This window comes from Stegostoma tigrinum, chromosome 2 (genome assembly GCF_030684315.1).
Source record: "Stegostoma tigrinum isolate sSteTig4 chromosome 2, sSteTig4.hap1, whole genome shotgun sequence".
In the NCBI taxonomy this organism is placed as follows: Eukaryota; Metazoa; Chordata; class Chondrichthyes; order Orectolobiformes; family Stegostomatidae; genus Stegostoma; species Stegostoma tigrinum.
This window is the reverse complement of record NC_081355.1, coordinates 103749540-103772750: the sequence shown is the minus strand read 5'-3', so window position 1 is coordinate 103772750 and position 23211 is coordinate 103749540. Positions and strand designations below refer to the sequence as shown.

General features: G+C 38.9%; 1 protein-coding gene across 3 annotated transcripts in view; it reads right to left on the bottom strand.

The window, feature by feature from the left end:
• LOC125467209 (inactive phospholipase C-like protein 2) overlaps positions 1-23211 on the bottom strand; it is a 289707-nt gene that overhangs the window by 126522 nt on the left and 139974 nt on the right. The window lies entirely within an intron of this gene.

The following is a 23211-nucleotide window of genomic DNA, read 5'->3' as shown; positions in this document are numbered from 1 at the left end:
GGTGCTATGTCCTGAGTGAAGTGGGATGCTTAGCAGTGCAATCTGTGCTCTGACGGTGAAATGCCACTATCATCGCTCTGCTACCTCACAGTCAGAAGGCTACCACTGCTGATCCTAACTCTGCCACTGCAAATAAATTTCACCAAGGCTCATGGACAATAACTCTCAGTATACCACGCATCATGTCCACTCAGTAACTCCCAATCACCTCTTGCTCCCAAACTCCTAACCCACCCTGCCCTTTGTGGTTCCTACTCACTCAATGGGGACAACTCAACACCTCTCCTGCTTGTGCATCACTACTAACTGCTCTTCCATCCACTTCAATCATACCCAATCCCTCCCTATGTCTTATTGTAAGGCAAAAAAACCCCACATTCTTGTACTGATGTTTCAAAAGCATCCAAACTAGCTTACCTTTAGTCACAGGGCTCCATACACCTGATCTGCAGGACAGATCATGGTCCAATTCCTGGACTGGAATAGGACAAGCCCTGAGATTCTGGTGCCTTTTGTCTTTTACACATGGCCATTTGCTTGAAGCATACGCATTATGTTTAGCTTATTAACTGCTAGCACATGCTGTATATCTGATGTTGACACAGAACAGTGCTGCACATTCACTGAAATTTCCACCCCTATCTTAGACTGACAGATTGATTGTTCAGTGCTCCCCAAGGTGCATTCTCTCTGCACCAAAAAGCAATGCAAACCTCAGGGACCACCAGTTCTAACTAAGAACTAATCCTGTGCACTAAGAAAGCAGAGTGAGCTACACAGAGCCTGGCAGTTCATAACTCAGTGCTGAATTCAGTAAGTGTGCACTAAGAAAACAATATGATGTCTAAAGATGCAGGCCATCTCCAAATAAGTGATAGAACAAGTTAGTGGTAAGAAAATAAGCAAAGAGCAATAGATGCATCTATCCATGTGAGCACAAAGGCATCCTGCTCAGATGTATAAGATGCATGTATGTCCCTGTGCACACAGACCTGGCAGAAGCATGTAAGTTATTTGGTCCCTGTGTTCCAAAGTGATGAAGGTCCAACCTGGTGTGTCCAAACACAGGAATGGTGAAGCTGGTGGTTTGCCGATGCTGAATGGCACGGATGAAGGGTTAAACAGGCTGGTGACCATAGAGAAAGGAGGCTGTTGTACTGAAGAAGCAATACAAGACAGTAACTCGGCGAGCTTCAGCTACCTTGACAGACATGTTGGGACTTGGAATTGTCTAGTTTCTTAGTGAAGGAGAGCAGAATTGGAAGTAGCATATAAAGAAGGAAAGTTAGGGATTTTATAACATACAAATAAATGGAACTAAGACAATGGCCAGTCAAAGGTACAAAGGTCAAAGTCAAAGTCTTGTGTCCTTTAAGGCTTGAGGGGAAAAATTGGGAAATATTTCCCAACATTGAGATCTGAATATTTTTAAAACTCTCATCCATACTTTTCCACCTTTCTTGCCAGGCTGGACCAGGAGGGGGAAATTCCACTGCATGTTTCTTAAAGGTAAATTGCTACTATATCTGTGATTCGAGCCAAATTTCCTTTGTTTATATAAAGGTGCTATATAAAGGATCAAGTTACTACTCAAAGAGAAGTTTATTCATTGCAAGTGGTTTCTGTTGAGACTGAAAAACAACAGGGGATGGGATAGAGTTTATTGTTTTAATTGAGTTTTGTGCAACAGCCGGGAGAGGAGCTATTATGTCGTGCAGGTTTGTTTTCATGTGTGCCTCTGTTTTAGTTTCAGCTTTAATTTTTTTTATATATTAACTGCTCGTATGCTGTCTTATATTTGATACAATACCACTTCCTCTTGCATCCACCTATAAGCGCCATCTCAAGACCATAATTCAAAGTTATCAAGTTAAGTAATCTGTATCAAGGAAGGAAAGAAGGCTTTTGAAAAATGCGCAGACTAGACTATCCTCATAGTCTGCCGCATTCTGATAGTCAATTCAAATGATTTGGGGTGCATAGTTCAAGCGACAATTGGAAGCCCTTTAAATGAAAGACAGGGCTAAGGCAAAAAGAATGGCCAAATAAAATCTTTTTTTCTATTTCTTAAAATCTTGGAATAATTTTTCCAGTTTTGGCACTTGCACTATAAGATGCACTGGAACTCCATCTCCCACATTTTCTGAACAGCTGATGCTGACAATATTGGGCATGCCTGATTATGGTTAACACAGAATACGAATTAGATAGAGTAAAACATATCGGTTTTATTGAGCATTGTGCTATTCGCATCAAGTGAAGCTGTATCACTTACATTGAGAAACCGTAGCCAAAGCAAAAAGATACTGGATTGTATTCATATAACCATTCAGCACCTTTTTGATACTGTACAGGCAGTGGCCACAGTGTATTCAGAATCCAGGAATGAAAACAGAGTTTCTGGAAAAGCTCAGTAGGTCTGGCGGCATCTGTGAAGGAGAAAACAGAGTTAATGTTTCGTGTCCGGTGACCCTTCCTCAGAATGGGTCCTGATCGGACCTGAAACGTTAACTCTGTTTGCTCCTTCACAGATGCCGCCAAACCTGCTGAGCTTTTCCAGCAACTTTGTTTTTGTTCCTGATTTACAGCATCCGCAGTCCTTTTGGTTTTTATTGTATTCAGAATACCATGTACCATGCAGAGTAGGAAGTACAGTAGTCTTAGAAAAAGGTTCCAAGGAAAATCGAGAGACTAATTCCTAACTTAACGAGCCTCACCTATTGAGATAGGCACAAAGATCTTGCCCCATTTATTTTAGAGCTGAATAGACTTAGAGAGTTCCATCTAGAGTCCATAAGATAGTTAAAGGGCTATATAGGGTGCCTAATAATAGTTTACACCAATTTAATAGACCAGGGAGAAATAGGTAAGGGGATTTTAAACTATATATCACTGATTAGATATTAACATTAAGGATGGGTGACTGACAGAGGTCATGAGTAATTATCCATGAATGATAAAAACTCAGAACAGAAGAAGGCTATCTCTTCTTTTGAAAATGTTCTATTATCCAGCAGCTGATCTGTAAACTAATTCCATATACTTAGCTCTGCTTGATATCCCTGGATTTCTTTGGGTGACATAAATATATCAATCAGAAATTTAAAATGAAATATACATTATACATTGATTATCATTTGCAGAACAGAAATACAAACGTCCGCCACATTTAGAAGTGTTTCCTAATTTCACGCCTGACAGGTCTGGGTCTACTTTTTAGACAATGTCCTCACTTTCTAAACACCTCAACCAGCAGAAATAATCTATTTTCATCAATCCTAACTGTTCCCTCTGAAAGCAAGGAAACCTCAATCAAATCCCACTTAAATTTCTAAATTGCAGGGTACACAGCCATAATTTATGGAATCATTTCTTGTAATTTAACCGTTAGAGTCCAAGAATCATTCTGGCAAATTTATATTGTACTTCTTCCATCACTACTGTATCCTTTCTAAGTTGTGGTGCCTAGAATTGCTCACTATTCCAGATGTGGTCTAACTAGGGTTGTGTAAAAATGATGGTCCTGCTATCCTTCTGGGGTTTCAAGCTGATATTTAGTTGCTCATTTCCAGCCTATAATTTTGTAATATTCATAAGGAATTAGACTACAGCTATTGGAAGCCTCACCATTGGGAGATAGCGCTGGGGTCTGAGGAGTGGTGTCATTGTTGCTGGAAATGGTAGACAGCAGGATATCTGGCATAGTTGCAACTCCAACAGAAATCAAAATTAAACTGAATGTTCTGCTGGCTAAAAAGACTGATATGTACCTACATGTAGTAAGACACCATAGTTTGAGAGGCCTGGGTACACTATTACTATGACCATATTAAGTCCAAAAGGCCAAACTTCCATATGAAGTTGAAAGCTGGATATTTGCTGCATAGGCAATTGCAAAATGTTAGCTCATAAACTATCAACTGACAAAGCCTAGTTACATCATTCACAATCATTTATTCAAGTCACAAGGGGATACAATGTGAGTACTTGGATTTCAAAGCATATGCTTATCAAACAGCCAGAAATCCAGTGTCACTCCACTGGCAGGATAAGGCTAGACACAAAAGAAAAAAGCAAACAACGTAAGGAACAATGCAATTTAAACCACCATGCACTGTTCAAGAGATCACTCTTCACACTTCTAAAGTGAAACTTGGTCTTCTTCCAAGTTCAGAACCAGGAGCATCCATTTCCTCTTATACTTTCTCTTCTCTCAAGTCAGTAGAGCACACCATCATGACACATGCAATAAATAACAGTAGGCGGTTACAGGGCCATGAAGAGGGTGAAGACCTATTTTGTGCAAGTCATAAGAACGCTGCACATCATTCATGCAGAAAGGTCACTAACACCAACATTCAAAGCTGCCCTAAGCACTGGAATGAACGCTTTAGCACTATCCTAGATGCCCAGAGCCCATTAACAATGCACAATTAGAAAATGGAACTATGAAAATTCTAATCATGAATACTACAGTTTAGGTTTTAACAAGGAGACCAATTATGCCCAATGTTCATCACCTATTTTGTATCTACAAATGAGTACACATCATGTTCACCTTGAGAAAACGAATTGAACCAGATGTAATCTCATTAAATAGTTATAACTTTTAATTTAAAATGTAATTATCTCACAAAGTGGTTCTAAAAAACACTTTGGGCTTCTTTAAAAGATCAGAAAATTAAGTGTTGAGTAGTTTAGATGGGGATCTGGTGATTCAAATCTCAATTCAATTTAACTATTCCATTTGTGAATTTTTTTATTTCACCTAGTGGGAATAATTGGTCCTTCACTTTCCTGGTGAAACACAATAAGATTATCTTGCCAACTGAGCAAGCGTCACTCTTCATTCCACTGCAAATATCACAGTATCCCAGCTGTCAGTCTCATTTTATCCACGCCAACTGTAACTAATGTGAAACTTTCTCTTGTGTCTTAATGATACAGCAAGTATCGTCATAGCCCCTGCAGAGAAACGCCTGGCTCCCTGAGGCTCCCTCTAAAACCTCTGAGGATGACAGTAGTGATCTCTCAGAGGAAGAACTGTCAAGGCTGCCTCCTGCACCTGCGCCACACCTCTACCCCCACCCCCAGCTCAGGTGCAAGGGAATCTGGAGGGCACACTGTGACAGATCTGCTGCTGGCACTCAGAGGACTTGTGGAGACAAAATACCTGCTCAACCCCAGGGAGGAGAAGACTCTGCGATGTCGCCGTCATCCACAGTGAGCAACAGGAATGAGAGATAGCATGTGGAAACAAAACAAGCTATAAAATGCATGGCAATGGGTCATGATGACACCTTTGGCCCACCTTGTACGACATCCTTATTCTTTTGTGGCCTTTGTGCCCATAACGTAGCTGTCAATTAGTTGTTCAGCAGTGTATATAGCAAGAAAGTAAAACTTCTGCACAGAGGCAGAACAGTGCATTAGGATGGCCCAAGAATAGAGACCTGCAAGTCTGTGTCATATTCAGTTGATGGATCTATGCACGATGTTATTTTTGTGACGATCTAACTCAATGAAACAGGAAGGGAGTAATACTCTGTAATGGGGATTGTCAATTTAAAGTTATTCCAAATGTAGACTGTTTAATACATATTGAGCCTCCGTAATCCAGAAGTCTCCGGACTGGCCGTTAGGCCAGAAAATTTCACCAACCACAGTAAGTCATAGTTAGGGTGAGCACTAGAGTTTTTAAGATACATGTAAAAAGCACTGTGCAACACAAAATTAAATGGAAAGCAGTTATTTTGGAGAATTTAAATAATTTCTTCACCTATCTGTAGAGTTGCAGCTGCTTTGTCAGTGATGCAGTCTGTGTGTTGCTCATGATTCTCTTGCAGACTGGGCATGTACACATCATGACCTTGTGACTTAAACAATGACTCTACGTGGACCATTATTCTTGTAGAAGATGAATGTCATTTCAAAGCTGACTCAAATAAGCTTATTAAGACGTTTACATTGGTGCAGCAGGGAAAGCCCTTTGGGGAGATAGGCACAGAGCTGTTTAAGTTCTCGGTAAAACCAGAAGTATTGCAAGTGACAGACCACAGAGGGTGCCAGACCAAACAGATTAGGGAAGTACAACTTATGTCTAAAGCAATATATTGAAAAGCGGCTGAAGCTAGTCTCCCAACTTTAAACTCTACTGTAATCTTATTAACAACACATTTGTCAAATTCCACAGTATTAAAGTCATCAACATGAATCATAAAGATGCCTAAAATAGTATTTTATGCATACCAATAAAATATTGCGGGAACTGTCTTTAGTTGAGAATGATCCATTCTCTGGAAAACAAATCTCACAAAAAGCTGAATATCTTGGAAGTATCACTATTCAGGTCATGTATACAAACCGTTTAGTTCTCTCAGTTCCCCTTTTGTAACTGCTGCATCTTTTCAGTTTTAAAATCACTTTTCTCTAAGAAGTATGAAACTACGAAATATAGCTGTTATGCTGATTAATCTACACTAATGAATATATGATCAATGGAGCTGAAAAGATTTTTCAGCAGTGGGAAATTCCTGCCTAAATCATGAGGGGCATGGCTCAGGGTAAACAGCCAAGGTTTTTTCTCCAGAGTAGGGGAGTTCAAAACTAAAAGGGATAGGTTTAAGGTGAGAGGGGAACGATTTAAAAAGGACCTAAGGGGCAAATTTTTCATGTTGAGGGTTGTACGTGTATGGAATGAACTGCCAGAGAAGGTGGAAGCAGGTACAATTACAATTAGAAGGCATCTGGATGGGTATATGAAGAGTAAGGGTTTAGAGGGATATGGGCCAAATGCTGGCAAATGGGATTAGATTAATTTAGGATATCTGGTCAGCATGGACACGTTGGACTGAAGGTTCTGTTTCTGTGCTGTACTTCTCTATGACTCTAATTGCCTCACCTTCGACTTATAAGCCCCTCTCAAGGAATTTTCCAGTTCAATTCCATCCACACGACAAGACTGCTTACCTTTATCATGTCATTTAGAAAAAAATGTAAATTCTTTCGAACTATAATTCCTTTTGATTTGGTACTGACTAGTTTATTCTCGTTTTTTTGGCACCAACCAAAATTTCACAGTCATAAGGACTTCAGCTTCTTGATCTTTTCCACGGCTGTTTGTCAGCCTTCATTCATTTGTATGATCTTTTCAAACTATAATCTGTACTTGGAATTTTAGGTCTGTTGAATCTCATGCCATGAGATCTCCTTCTCACACTATTAGAGGATCTCTCTCCAATATAATCATTTTCTGATAAAAGACTCACTTCCAGACACACTATGAGAACTTTAACTGCTCTTTCTTACTCTCAACTCTTTTAACTCATTCTTTCAGACAGGAATCTTGCTTTTCAGCCATCATCTCAAACAATCAACCTATAATAAAATTTTTCAACTGTCATTTCTGTATGTTCCAAAATTTCTGCAAGCCTCCATTCATGAGATTCTCTCAGAATATGTGTTACCCATGTACCAACTCTGGAGTCATTGCTGTTTGGATGTAATTTCTGCCTTGTTATTGTTTTAAGAGCTACATACCATTGAGCCAAGGACCAGGATCGAAATATGTCCAGCACCCGTAAGGATTCCAAGAAGCGGCATGGTAGACTAATGATATATATGAGTTGCTTTGCAACTGCAAGTTACTTGTTTGTAGTTTGTCTACTAAGTAAATTTGATTGAGATTTTCAAGTAAACTGAACTCACATTACTTACAAATCCAGTAGAAGTGGTAAATCCGTGTTAAATAAAACACCTCAGTGTGCAACAGTGGCTATTACCTGTGCATCATGAATATTCATATTAATATTATCCAATCCTTTATTGTAGCTATTTTATAATCAGACTCTTCTGAGATGCAGTTACACACCAGTGGGACCTGAATATTCTATTTCTTAGGATCTTAATCATAAAACACTAGAGCATTTTAAGTATAAGATATCTGTTCCAATTCTAACAGTGCCTATAATCTAAGGTTCTGTAGTTGATTCTAATTAGTCACGTAGAATGAATATGAGAAGATTGATTGCTGTGTTTTGAAAGTATTGTCTTACCACCATGAGCCATCAAATTTACTATGGGTTTTCATTCCCTATAAGAACAAAGAACAAAGAACAAAGAACAAAGAAAATTACGGCACAGAAACAGGCCCTTTGGCCCTCCAAGCCTGCGCCGATCAAGATCCTCTGTCTAAATCTTGCTATTATTAAATACCGAATCTCCTGAATTCAGTTTTATCTCAATTAGCCTTATACAATGCTTTAGAACTCTTGAATTTTCTCTTGAGACCTCAGTTTTCATGAAAACTCATTTCACTGTATGAAAAACGTTAAATGTCAAAAACAATGGAAGTTGTCGTTACAGCTCTAGGCCAGAAGATCATAGCACAGAAGGTAATTTGTGATTTCACCACTAAATCAACTGCTTGGGACTAGACTCGGTGTGAATGCAGTGTGAATTCTTTGCATGAACCATTCATGAGGGTGTTTGTTGACTTGAAATCTATTTGCACTGCTAATATGTTTTGCAGCATTTTACATGATTCCTTTCACACGGACCATGCAGTTGCAATATTCATGACTGTAACATTAAAAGGCAAATGCTGCGAACACTAGAAATTGGAAATAAGAACAGAAAATGCTGGCGGAACTAGCAGATCCAGCAGCATCTGTGAACAGTGAAATATTTAGAGTCCACAAGGACTTTGTCTTCTGAAGTATGTGATGAAGGTTGTTACTACATCCTTTTTATGTATAGGATGCTATAAGATCTGTTTGGTCTAGAGTGACAGAGGAAAAACACTTCCTAAACAAACTAGAAGAACCCCTTGCAGCTAACAAAATATAATTTATTGTATGTTAGCAACAAATTAAAGAATACATTGGCATAATGATGTCACTATGATGATGTGAATATTGAGATAAAACTGAATTCAGGAGATTCGGTATTTAATAATAGCAAGATTTAGACAGAGGATCTTGATCGGCGCAGGCTTGGAGGGCCGAAGGGCCTGTTCCTGTGCTGTAATTTTCTTTGTTCTTTGTTCTTATAGGGAATGAAAACCCATAGTTACAATTGGACATTGTTACAAAAAGACTTTGAGGAAGAACAGATGTTAGAACTCACATTTTTGAGATCCTAAGCTGTTCTGGCCATGAGTCCATATGACATCATCACCGTGACATCATTATAGTCCATTAACACAACTATATGCATCAACATGCCCCTGATCCTTTGAAAAGAATTCTCCTAATGTGAGTTCCCACATCATCCTTGTTTCTGCTTGAGGAGTGTCTCAAGATTCTGCAGTAGCTGCTAAGTGGGACCATAATTTCACCAAATAGTTTATCATCCCTGAGAAGCCGTGTACACACCAGACTGACTTTAGAGTTCAGAACACCAGACTGACTTTAGAGTTCAGAACTCCATACTGGCATTAGAGTTCTGCGGATCGTAAAATCTCTACTTTTTGATACGTTTCGCTAAACTCTCATCAACTGTAGACACACAGTAGCTTTTCTTCACCGTCGCCTTGTTGGGTTATAGTAAGTCAATGCAAATTTGAATAGTATTGTTAAACTTAGTTACAAAAAATATTACTGATCTGTTGGTTCCATGACTACAGCAGTGATGTCTATTCTTGTTATTTCTGTAAGATGCTTCTTAACTTCTTTCATTAGGAGATGCAAAATGTTCTCAGGTCTGCACATGCAAAAGAGTTTTAGCATTTTTTTGAGTGAAATGCTGTATTCAGTTTTCAGCTTCCTTATCCTTTACATAATTTATTATATTTCAAAAAAGCTCCCAAGATTCTGCTGTTTAATCTCTTACACCTTTTGAACAAATCCAAGGTCAAGACATACCTTCACAGTCTAGAGTCAGTGCTCTTAGTTATGAATGACATATAGGCTTTCTATAGGTTGCTGTCCCCTGTTTTAGAAAGTTGCTTTAATCTTAGTACTATGTTTCCTGAGTCATGTGGTTGCATTGGTGTCAGGCAGTATTTTCTTAACAATGGCTCACTGTCTGACAATATAGCGCTACTGATTAGGGATAGTGCACATGACTTTGAGAGTGGGAAATCATGTCTCACTAACTTGATTGAGTTTTTTGAAGATGTTACAAAGAGGATTGATGAGGGCAAAGTGTTAGATGTGATCTATTTGAACTTCAGTAATGTGTTCGACAAGGTTCCTCATGGTAGACTAGGTGGCAAGGTTAGATCACATGGAATACAGGGAGGGCTAGCTATTTGGACACAGAACTGGCTCAAAGGTAGAAGACAGAGGACGGTGGTGGAGGGCTGCTTTTCAGACGGGAATCCTGTGACCAGTGGTGTGCCACAAGGATCAGTGCTGGGTCCACTGCATTTCATCACTTATATAAATGATTTGGGATGTGAACATAGGAGGTATGGTTAGTAAGTTTGCAGATGACACTAAAATTGGAGGTGTAGGGGACTGTGAAGGAGGTTACCTCAGGTTACAAGGGAATCTTGATCAGATGGGCCAATGGGCTGAGAAGTGGCAGATGGAGTTTAATTTAGATAAATATAATGTGCTGCATTTCAAAAAGGCAAATCAGAGCAGGACATATACACTTAAAATAGTAAGGTCCTGGGAAGTGTTGCTGAACAAAGAGACCTTGGAGTGCAGGCTCATAGTTCCTAAGAAATGGAGTCACAGTTAAATAGGATAGTGAAGAAAATATTTGTTATGCTTGCCTTTATTGGTCAGTGCATTGAGTGTAGGAGTTGGGAGGTCATGTTGCAGAGTACTGTGTGCAAAACTGGTCTCCCTTCTATAAGGAGAATGTTGTGAAACCAGAAAAGGTTCAGAAAAGATTCACTAGAATGTTAGATAGCAAAGTGTGGGGCTGGATGAACACAGCAGGCCAAACAGCATCTCAGGAGAACAAAAGCTGATGTTTCGAGCCGAGACCCTTCATCAGAGAGGGGGATTGGGAGAGGGTTCTGAAATAAAGAGGGAGAGAGGGGGAGGCGGAGCGAAGATGGATAGAGGAGAAGATAGGTGGAGAGGAGAGTATAGGTGGGGAGGTGGGGAGGGGATAGGTCAGTCCGGGGAGGACGGACAGGTCAAGGAGGCGGGATGAGGTTAGTAGGTAGGAAATGGAGGTATGGCTTGAGGTGGGAGGAGGGGATAGGTGAGAGGAAGAACAGGTTAGGGAGGTGATCTTCAAACATCCACTCCACTCACTTTCTGAACAGCTTTTTTCTAGAACCAGATCTTCTTTGGATCTTAATAAATCTTACAAGGGCATATCAACGGTTTCTACAACAATCCTGCCTCTTATGAATTCTGATCTTAAGTCACCATAGGTGCATTTCTTCATTAATTTGAAGACATAATTAATGAAATAGTTAAAGAATTCCTCTGTGTGGTGAACTCTTCTATTAAAACTTATTCAGTCATGAAATGTCTTAGTTCCGAGGTTATAGTAATTGTCAAAGGCATTCAGTATCTCTTCAAAAATATCCATTATTTCTTTTGCCCACCCTATACCCATTGATATAACATACAACACTCTCAACAGTGTTTTCAAGTGTATTTACGTGGTTCAGTCCATATGACATCATCATAGTGGGTGGGTGCATATGGCAGTATTTACCCTTTCAGATCCATGTACAACACTTCTAACTTTCTCCTTAATGTAATCATTATCTGCTATTGTGTTCTTGTCCAGAAAATAAATTGGTCATGGGTAGTGTTGGCGCTAATCTTTAGTCACTCATTTATTTATAGAGTGAAGAATTATAAGCCTAAATTTCCTGACTCATCCACACCATATTGTTGTTCAGTGACTCTTTATATGCATTCAAATTAGATCCCATTAACACCCTCCATCTGCACATAATTAAATTCAACTGATGTAGACTTAACAGTGAGCATGATGTGGCTCAAGTGTAATGTGTTTTTAGCGGATTATCCTGATGTTGCAACCGTGGAATTTGTATTAACCTAGAGTGAAGTTAGATTATATGAACTATGTTCAATAATACTTCCTCTAGGGATTCCTGCGACTCCTCAGACCTCCAAAGTCCATGCGCGGCCACGGCTTCTGCAACCATGGGGATATATTTCAGAAAAGCAAGAAATTAAATGGTGACCCACATAAAGCGATTAAAGAAGTAGAATAGTCTACAACAAAACAGAAGCCTGAAGGATTGAATGGACTTTTTTGGCAAGCTAACATTTACGTCCATGGTTTATCTCACAAATTTCAATTTAGACACTGATGAGCAGCAGCCATGCAACTTAGCAGGAACATCAATTAACCGTATAAAAGAGGTGCCTGGAGATAAATTTATTAAAAGCAATTGTATGCTTTTTTTTCAGGTTTTTATTGAGGGAAGGCATTCAATTCAATTAACTTCAATAGTGTGTGCTATACAGCAGTGAGTAAAGGCTACCCACAGCAGCTGAGGCTCACACCTTCTCAGCCTCACCTTAGGCATGGAGGCCTTCAGGATAAACCCACTCGCAGTTATCTCTCTGTAATGACAGAGCAACCTTATAATCCTCTAGAACTATGGTGACCTTACCTTTATAGCAGCAGGGTTCACATCACTGTCAATGTTACCTCACAAACCAGTGTGGGCTTTCCATCAGTATTGAATAAAACCAAGTGGAAAATTCATACCTATTAATTATTAATCTCAGCCAAGTCATAAAGACAAGCTCCAAGTGAACACTGGGTACATTCACAGAATAAGCTATGGAAATTCTAAGTATGAGTCACCCTGGGCTGTCCTCATATACTTCATTGAAAGCCAGTCAAAAACAGAAACTGTCAGGGATCAGTGTGATTAACTACTCTGGCATTTAGGATAACCACGAAACGGACAGGCAGACAAAGAAATAAACATTATGAATAGGGCAATAAAGATAAACAGAATAATGAAATTATTCTAAAATAATTCCTAATTAAGGTACACCAGATTGAAGGGCCACATGAATTAACAAAATACATTTTCTTTGAGACAACACAACATGGCAGACTTGATGAATTCTCACCCTGCAAAAAAGACCAAGCGTAAATATTAAAATGAATAAAGAATCCCAATTTTGCACCTGGGAACTCATCATTACTAATATCATACATCACAATTATGGAGGATTTCAGCAACATCACTTTAATTTTAAACCAGGTCATGTATCTATTTGACTTACTCAGTTATTAACGAGGCCTATCGACAAATAAAGAAGAATCAATTCACAACAGAATTTCTCTCACAAACAAATTCATGCTGGCTTTTATTGCAATATTTATTTGGCAAAGTAAGTGCCCTGGAATTGCACTTCTTATTAGATTTTTTTAAAAAGATAATTTGAATGTCAAGCTGATAAATCAACTTACTTCATACGTTGCTCATCATCTAACTCTCAGGTTTGATAACTACTGATGATAGCTGCATTTTTAGAAATACTTTTCAAAGGAACACATCAACAATTGCCATCATGATTAATAAAATCAATACTTTAAACTGCAATTTTTGACCCTATGTTCCTTAGCATTTGTTTTCATCCATTAAATTGAATAGGTATCAAACCCTAACAGATCTTGAATTTCCATCTAGGAATATGGATTTAAATTACTCCAATAAAGATCAAATTAAACAACTGAAGACAACTGATTTGTGTTTTTGTAAATCCTGTCTGTCTCCATCAAAGATACTGATATCATGAGAAAAGGATGAATTGCACCACTAGCTTCAAGCAATTCAACTTCGCGATCCTCTTCACTCCATCAATTATCTGTCAATAATCTCAATCAATCAATCAGTACACAATCCTAAATTAGAAATCTTAAAATCCCCCTCACACATTTAATACTGTTGAAATTTTATAACCCCAACTCACAGCTTTTACAAAGAAACAATTATTCAACCAAGGCAGCAACATCACCCAAAACAAACAGTGGACACCTTTTCTTTGTAGGAGTAATTAGTGCAGGACAATAGATAACAAACAAATGTGGATTCACAAGCTTCAAAATCTCCACTCCCCCTACCGCATCCCAAAACCAGCCCAGCTCGTACCCTCCTCCCTAACCTCCCCTGGACTGACCTATCTCCCCCCCTACCTCCTCACCTACATTGATCTTTACTGGCTCCATTCACGCCTCTTTAACCTGTCTGGCTTCTCTCCACTTATCTTGTCCTCTATCCTTCTTTGATCCGCCCTTTCCTCTCCCCCTATTTATTTCAGAACCTTCTTCCCCGCCCCCATTTCTGATGAAGGATCTAGGCCCGAAACGTCAGCTTTTGTGCTCCTAAAATGCTGCTTGGCCTGCTGTGTTCATTCAGCACCACACCTTGTTATCTCGGATTCTCCAGCATCTCCAGTTCCTATTATCTCTGATACAATAACAATTTATGGTGTGGAATGAGGTATTCATTGGTCAGCAAGTTGATTTAGATTGGTTGAGGGGCTGCCATGCAGAAAATAACATGAAATGTAGGCTCTGCCTGCTTCCAGGTAATTCAAAAACAAGGCTGCAGGCTTCTTTAATTGCAGAGACTGAGACTCTGTTTGTGAACAAATGCTGCTTGTCCTAGAACAAAAGAAATATGCTCAAACCGTGTACCATTTTTAAATGACACATAAGTATGAGGGGCTTTGTTCCCTGTTGCTTTCCCCATGGTAGTGCCTCGGCCAATTAAAGTAAACTTGCAAACGATTCAGCACCCTTTTTAGGCTGTCATAAAAATTGATGCAATAATTTGAACGTTGGCATAATTGCAGTTATCCTGATAAGTAAAAGATAAATCTTTCAGCAATATGTCTCTCTTTTCTCCTTCTTACGTTTTCCTGTTCCCAGATTCTTGAGAAACAAATACCTGAAAAGGGGGGAGTAACTTAAAACAAACATCATTACCAGGACAAAGTTACTGGGAAAACTAATAGGCTTATTATCTGACAAGTCCCCAGGACCTGGTGGCCTGCTTATTAGTGCCTTAAAGGAAGTGGCTACACAGACAATGGAAACATTGGTCATAATTTTCCATAGTTCCTTAGAGTCTGGAAGAAGATCTGTGGATTGGAGAATAGCTAACGTAACACATTTGTTCAAGACAGGTAGGACACAGAAAGAAGGAAATTATAGGCCAATAAGTCTAACCTGTATTAGAGCAAAACTGCCATTTTAAAGGGATATAGCAGGATACTCAAAATCATTATGAGATAAGGCAAAGCCAAGATGGTTTTGTGAAGGAGAAACAGTGTTTGACTAATTTATTTGAGCCTTTTGATGACGCAACAAGCAAAATGGATGAAGGAAAACCTATAAGAGGCGATGTACATGGATTTCCATTTTTTAAGGCGAAACATCAGGGGTTGCGGCACAAAGTAAGGCCTCATGGTTGTGGACTTATGGAAAAGAGGTAATAATACTAGAAAGAATAAGGGACTAATTAGCTAACTGGCAGCAGACAGGAGTGCTAAATAGGCCGTTTTCAGATTAACAAATTTTTACTAGTGGTCTGCCAAAGGGATCAGTGCTGAGAGTCAATATTTATAATTTGTGCATGAATTGGATTGAATTGAGATTATGTTTGAACTTGAATGAAAGGATCAAATGTCTGGCAGCTAAATTTGCTAATCACATCAAGACAATCAAGAAATTAAGTTATCAAGAAGAGCTAAAGGGATATTGTTTGATAAGTGAGTCTGCAAAGAAATAACAAAGCAAATGTAGGAAAATCTAAACCAGATCTCTTTGACAGGAACAGTAGAAAAGCAGCATAATATTTAAATGTAGAGACGGCAGAACATGGTCATGAATGGTCATTCAAAGGTTGAATAGGTTGGGTTTCTATCTATTGGTGTTAAAAATAGTGGGAGATTATCTTATTGAAATATGAGATTTTGAAGGGGCTTGATTGCATTGATACTGGGAGGATGCTTTCTCTTGTGAGAGATACTAGGGATACTTGAGACATAGTTTAAAAATAAGTTTTTAGCAGGAAGACAGGGAGAAATTATTTTCTCTCAGATGGTTGTTAGTGTGAACATTCTCAATTTTGATTGGCAAGGAAATCCAGGGTTTTGGGAGCCAGACAGGAAAATTGAGTTGCAACCGCAATCAGATTAGCCATGATCTTAGCGCATAATAAAAATTGAAAGATTTTAACGTTTGACAAAATTTGCCCTTTTTTGCCTAATTGTACTAACAGCTGAATACCTACTGTTAAAGCTTTGTTTCAAATAATAATTGCAGGTGTGATAAAAATGATTGAAATAACCTTTGCCTTGCTTAACCTGTGGTAACACTATTGTAAGACATCATAAAATGTAGCAAAGCATTACTCCAACTAATATAAATAGATCCAGAAACACATTGCAAATATCAACCATTAAGATATTCACAGAGAAATTCAGTGGAGATCCTTAGCTCAAAGCCAATAAGTTGATGAATTCATTAAAATGTGTTGATCCCAAAACAGCGCTACAGACAAATTCAGAAAATATAATATTAATAAAACAACTCAAAAATTGCTCTTTAAGATACAAAGGCACACTATTCAAGTTCCAAAAATGTCTGAGTAGCTACAACCATTGCAGACAACTCACAAAATCTTTTTGACAAATTTCTGATGAACAGTTTCTGACAACTTGAAACTTCAACTGTTTCAGAAGCTGCTAAACCTGCTCAGCAATGCCAGCATTTTCAGTTTACGTATCAGAATCTGAGGTACTTTTCTCTTATACTTTAGCTAAGTTTGAAGCTTATTCATGTAAGATTTTGAATAGAATACAAAATAAAAAGATCTCTCAAAGGTAGTATGAAATAAAATAAACTCTAAATTATTACATTAACTTAAAGATATTGATTTCCACTGTTTTGACCAGCAAGTCCACCATAAAAATGAAGGAAACCCAAGGAACCTAAGACGAACACAGCAGGCCAAGCAGCAAACTAGGAGCAGGAAAGCTGATGTTTCGGGCCTCGACCCTTCGTCAGAAAATCTGCTGTGTTCACCCAGCTCCACACCTTGTTATCTCGGATTCTCCAGCATCTGCAGTTCTCATTATCTCTGACCCAAGGAACCTGTTGTGTGGTGAGGTAATCTATTCAGTTAGAACAGCAGGAAGGTCACTACAATTAACATCAGTGCCCGAGGACTAGAGAGGATAAAAAGAAAATCAATTAGCTTGGGATCAGTATCATAATGTACCTGGTAGCTATTACAGATTTAGGACGAGGACTGGATCTAGTTTTTGTGTGATGCTCTAAAGTATGTGAAGTGCCACAGAATAATAATTGCTCACAACACAGGGGGAGGCAATTCAGCTTACAGGGTTTGTTAAATGTCTTTCCTGAAGAAATCCAAACCTAATTCCACTTACCTCCTCTCTCCTATAGAGGTACAGAACACTACAGGCCAGAAAGAGTGCATTTCCTAATGATTACCATGGATTACAATGTATAGGACAATGTGATATTCATGTCGATTTTCATTTTTTGGTGCCAAGATCCATATTTAGGCTGATAGTTGGCATAATGGTAAATCCTCAATTTTTCAACCAATTAATACATTGTGGGGCAAACTCATAATTAGAATTGACCTCAATTTTTCAGCTAAGAGATACACGTTTAAAGTTACATTCATCTCAGAAGTTAGCACATGGGAATCAAACTGATCATGTGGGCTGTACTGGCAGAAAATTGCACATGTGTTTAAGACATAAAGAGCCGACCACGCATGGCAACCAATGCACAGTATCAGGACCACTTGCGCCAACATCAGTGCTTCACACGTTACATTTCACATACAAGTTGAAAAAACGCACAGATGGCAGTATCCCCTAGTCATCCTTTGTTTACATGTGCACAGTACATGGGCTCTGACCTGCCAGTCCCTAGAATGAAGAGATTCTCTGAATCTCCCATTTGTATCTGTAAGCCAGGGTTCCCCAACTGGCCCGGGTTAATAGACCCAATCAAGAATTGCATTGCCAATGAGATCCACTGGCCCTCATTCCATTTACTACACAAGTCAGTTCCCATTTCTGGAAAGATTCTTTGAAGCTTCAAAGGTCAAATTATACATGTGCCGGGATCTAAAGTGCTTTGAACCTCATTTATCTGACTAGGTAAGGTAAACTGAAAAAGGCTCATATTAATTAAAATGTGAATACTTATGTAAATAATGTTTTCTCGCATTAATTGGAGAGGTATAAAATATAAATGCCAGAAACCAAGAGATAATTTATTAGGCGATATGAGTGTTCATCCTTACCTGAAAATGTATGGTGTTCTTATAATCTCTGGACTGGGGGTCCCAGGTTCAAATCCAACTGTTCTAGAGGTGTGTAATACATCTCTGAACATGCTGCTTAGAAAATATATGGTGCTCTTTGTAAACAAATGACTGAGAAGTTTGAGGAGCAATATTATCACCTGACATGTCTAGATGTTGATGATTTATTTCCTAGAGGTCATCCCTGATTCTAAGTTGGCTATTTTTTGCTCAATTACACCAAAAGGTACTGCACTCTTCTCACACCTGCATCACTTACAATGAGGAGACTTCTGTTTGAAAGTCATAGATAAAATGCTGTTTATTTGTGTGAGATCAAATTGGTCTTAATTCTACTTATTGTTATTTTAGTAAGAAAGCTGGTACCATCTACTATGCATTTAGTAAAGAAAAACAAATTCATACCTATTCACCTGGGGTGCTAACCAAAACCTAAAACAATGCTGACAGGATGTTTCCTCTCATGAAGGAATCTCAAACTAAGGGACATAGCTTCAAATTAAGAGATCTTGTACCAGGACTGAGATGAGGAACAAATTCTTCAGAGCACCATTAGTCTTTGGAATGCTCTAATCCACATTATAATGAAGACTGTGTCACTGAATATACTCAAGACTGAAATGGACAGATTGGTTGATCAAGAAGGGAGTGAGGGATTATGGGGGACAGACAGGAATGTGGAACAGAAACAAAATTGCTGGAAAAGCAACTTTGTTTTTGTTCCTGATTTACAGCATCCGCAGTTCTTTTGGTTTTTATGCAGGAATGTGGACTTGAATGGTGGAGCAGGATTGAGGGGCCAAGTGGCCTCTCCCGCTCTTATATTCTTATTTCTTATGTTCTTAAGCTTGCTGCCTTCTCTTTCTGTTTTGCAGGTGTCATTGAAACCAGTCACACAATTATCCAGGAAAACTCAGAAATCCAAAAGGACTACCAGCGGAGGACTGCACAGTTCAAGATGCCAACTTTTGAAAGAGTCATTCAGATTGTTCTGGTAGTCGAGATGAATTTTAAAAAGGCTGACCCTCAACTTCAGGGTGACATTTACTCGAGTTTGCAAGTTTCAGCCATGGGTGTCTGTTTCTGCACTGGCTGATTCCTAACCTGCATATCTTTGTCCACAGGTTTCAGGCTGTCCCGCTCAAAATTTGGATCAAGAACTCAAGATTTTCCACCTGCTTTTGCCCTTTCTGGCACTGCTCTGCCTCATAATTAAGATATTGTGACTAAAAGCTTGATGCAGGTTGATAGACAAGTTGTTGCTATTCTGAATGATTGGAACAAGGTCCTTTGAGTCATTAATGTTGTCATACTTCAAAGAGAACTCAAAGAGTCTTTGAAGCACTTTCTTTGTCCTCTGCTGAAGCACTGGCCATTTCAGACTTGAGGAAGCAGGACCTGGGAGCCCAGGGGGTGCGATTTTCTACCATCTGGACACTGTATACAGTTTCATCAAAGTTGACTGCTCAGAGATTTGGCCTGACTGCTCATGGAACAGGCTTCAAGAAGGACACTCGCTGTTGATCACCAGTCCCTTCACTGAATCCAGAGAATACAACGAAGATATTGTTAATGGAACCCCTCCTTCGCTCTTATTTGTTGCTAGTACAATAGCCCTGGTTCCAATACAGGAGAGCTCTACAGACAACTTCTCTTTACACAGGATTTTTGCAGTCTTATGGAGGTCTTTTTGGGAAACTCTTGTTGCTGTAGATTGTAGATTTATTATTTATCTTATGAAATATTAAAGATAACATGCATGTACTTGAAAACAGATAAGGAATGCTCCTAATGTTCTAATTATCATTTTTTTCAATCATTTAATTTTTATTCTATGCTCTGTGTTAATACATTCTCAAAAATGGTCACTGAGTGAAATTAGGAGGGATGTCATCGGACTTGTAAGACAAGAGATCTCAACTAATACTCTGGGGATACAGTCGAAATCCCAACACAGCTGATAGAACTTAAGTTCAATTAATGAATTTGCAAACTGAAATCTATTCTCAGTAACGTATGTTATCATAAAAACCTATCTGGTCACTACTGTTATTTAGGGAAGGAAATCTGTCGTCCTGAAAGCCACTCATTTCAAGAGCAACTAATACTGGCCAAGCAAATATATAAAGAGGCAGAGCGACAGATAACATGCACTGATCATGGGTTATTGCGCTTGACCTCGTACTGAACGATACAATTAAGACTACTTTCACTGTTATTGTGCCAGGTTGCTTCAACCTTTAACTCTGCTGAGTATAAGACCATGAGATGATAAAAAGCATGATCTGCAAAATATAACTTCCTCAATATCATTCAATCTTCCAATAATTCTCTAATTGTTGATTTCCATCAACCAGGAAGTGGTATGTAGTGGGGAGGTGACAGCCTATTGCTATTATTACTGGACTATTAATCCAGATATCCAGGTAACATCCTGCTGTTTGAATTCCACCCTGGAAGATGGAATGATGACCATGAATCCATTGCTGATTGTTGGAAAACAATCTGGTTCACTTGTGACCTTTCGGGAAGGAATCTGCCAAACGTACCTCGACTGGCCTTCATGTGACTCCAGACAGTAATGTGATTGACTGTTAACCACCCTCTGGGCAATTAGAGACGGAAACTAGCCAGTGACACCCTTGTCCCGTGAATGAATAAAAAAAAAAGTTAATTGAGTAATAGTAGGATTGTTAGGTGAGGAACCAAGGAGAACCTAGGTTTTTTCTTGTCAGGATTGAGCAACGGAAAGATATCACCACCAATTTTACAAATTTCCTGATTAGGTAACAAAGTATAGAGTCATAGAGTCATAAAGCCGTACAGTTTGGAAACTGACCTTTCAGTCCAATTCATCCATGCTGAACAGATGTCCTAAATTAATGTAGTCCCATTTGCCAAGCATTTGGCCTATATCCCTTTAAACCCTTCCTATTCATTTACCCATACAGATGCTTTTTACATGTTGTATGTGAAGCATTCCTGCCAAACACTTACAGAGACTGTGTCGCAACTAAAGTGAGAAACTCTGTTACACAAAAAACTCTACTGAATATTCTTATTAGTTTAAGTATAAGTTTCAGAAGACATTATTACAGTAACCTGGTTCCCTGAAACTTCCAGACAGCAATTTGTTTTTTTCACTTATGTACCAGAGCAAGTTCTGCGCTACAAAGGTGACCCTTAATTTTGACACAGCACCCTATAGTTCCAGACTCACACTCAAGGAGAAACATCCTTTCAATATCTGCCTTTCGGGATCTCACACACTTCATTCATCAACCCACAAGCTTGTAAACTCCAGTAGAAACAACCCCAGCGTGTCCAATCTATCCTTAGAAGACAATCCATTCATTTAAGGTATCAGTTTATTCAATCTCCTCCAATGCATTGACATCCTTTCTTAAGAACAAAGATTGCATAAAGTTTTTGAAAGATGGTCTCAATAAAACCCTGTATAACTGAAGTATAACATCCTCATTTTTATGTTGGATTCCTCTCCTAAGGAAAGCATCCCATTAAATTTCTCAATTACATGCTGAACCTCCATACTAACTTTTTGTGGCAACTGCAGAAGAACACCTAGTTCCCTGTGTGTCTTGCAATTCCGCAGTCATTCTCCATTTAAGCATTACTCAGTTTTTTCATTCTTCTTCCCAAAGAATTTCACATTTTCCCACAATATATTTCATCTTTCAGACTTTTAACCGCTCACTCAACCTATCTATATCCATCTGCAAACTCTTTACATCTTCTTCACAAAGTACTCTACCATTTTATGTCATCTGCAAATTAAGCCTCCCTTTCTTCATGAATAGAAGGGTTAGGTTTGCTACTTTCCAGTTTGTTGGACCCTTCCCTGAATCTAGGGAATTAATTAAATTGGATGAAGGTTGACATCTGGGGTGCAGGGGACATTAGGAGGATGGATTATTCTCTTGGCACTTCTGACTGAAGATAGGTGCATATGCCTTAGTTATGTATTTTGTAATGATGTACTGTATTCTTCATAGGATTCATTTCAGTTCCTAGAGTGGCCACTATTGTGCCCTGGCTGTGACGGGGCTATTCACCTGCTGGCCAATCAGATTGCCCAACATCTTATTGGTCTGAGACTACCCTGAGCCAAGAAAATGAGAGTTACATTCACACTTCAGTAAGTGCATTTTCAGTGTGTTGTTGACCGATTGTTTTGTGGGGCGAGATAGCTGAGGAGCAATATGTTCTTCCAAGTTAAAATTTGCCCTGTCATCTAAATGCATAGCATCAGTTTCTACTGAGGGTCTGAAGATGGCTAGCTTCACCCCATTGCCACTATCTCCTGGCACCTCTATGTCTTTAACTTATCAGATGCTCACACAACATGCAGTTCTTGATGAGCAGAAATTCTCTCTAATTAAATAACAGGATGATTACTCCACCCGTCGCTGTAGCAAATGTCCACTTTCACCTCAATAACATCATCAGAGTCTGTCCCTATCTCAGCTCACCTTCCATTGAAACCTTCATCCATGTCTCTGGAATTATCCACTCCGATACACTCCTGTGTTGAAATATTTGAAATATTTGGACGTAATCTGAAGTTTCTCTGCTCGTGCCTTCATTTTGACCAACTCTCATTTACCTTTTCTGATGAACAGTCTAGGCCAGAAACGTCAGCTTTTGTGCTCCTAAGATGCTGCTTGACCTGCTGTGTTCATCCAGATCTACAATTTGTTATCTCAGATTCTCCAGCATCTGCAATTCCCATTAATTCTCTCCCACTTACCTCTTCCTGGTCTGCTTTGATTCCCAATTATGCCACTCATCACATTTAAAGTGCTCATCCTTGTTTTCAATGTCCACACTACAAAAGGGCTCAATTCCACCTGACTCTAATCTCCTCCAACCTTATAGCCTTCAATATATCAGAGTTAATTCAATTCTGG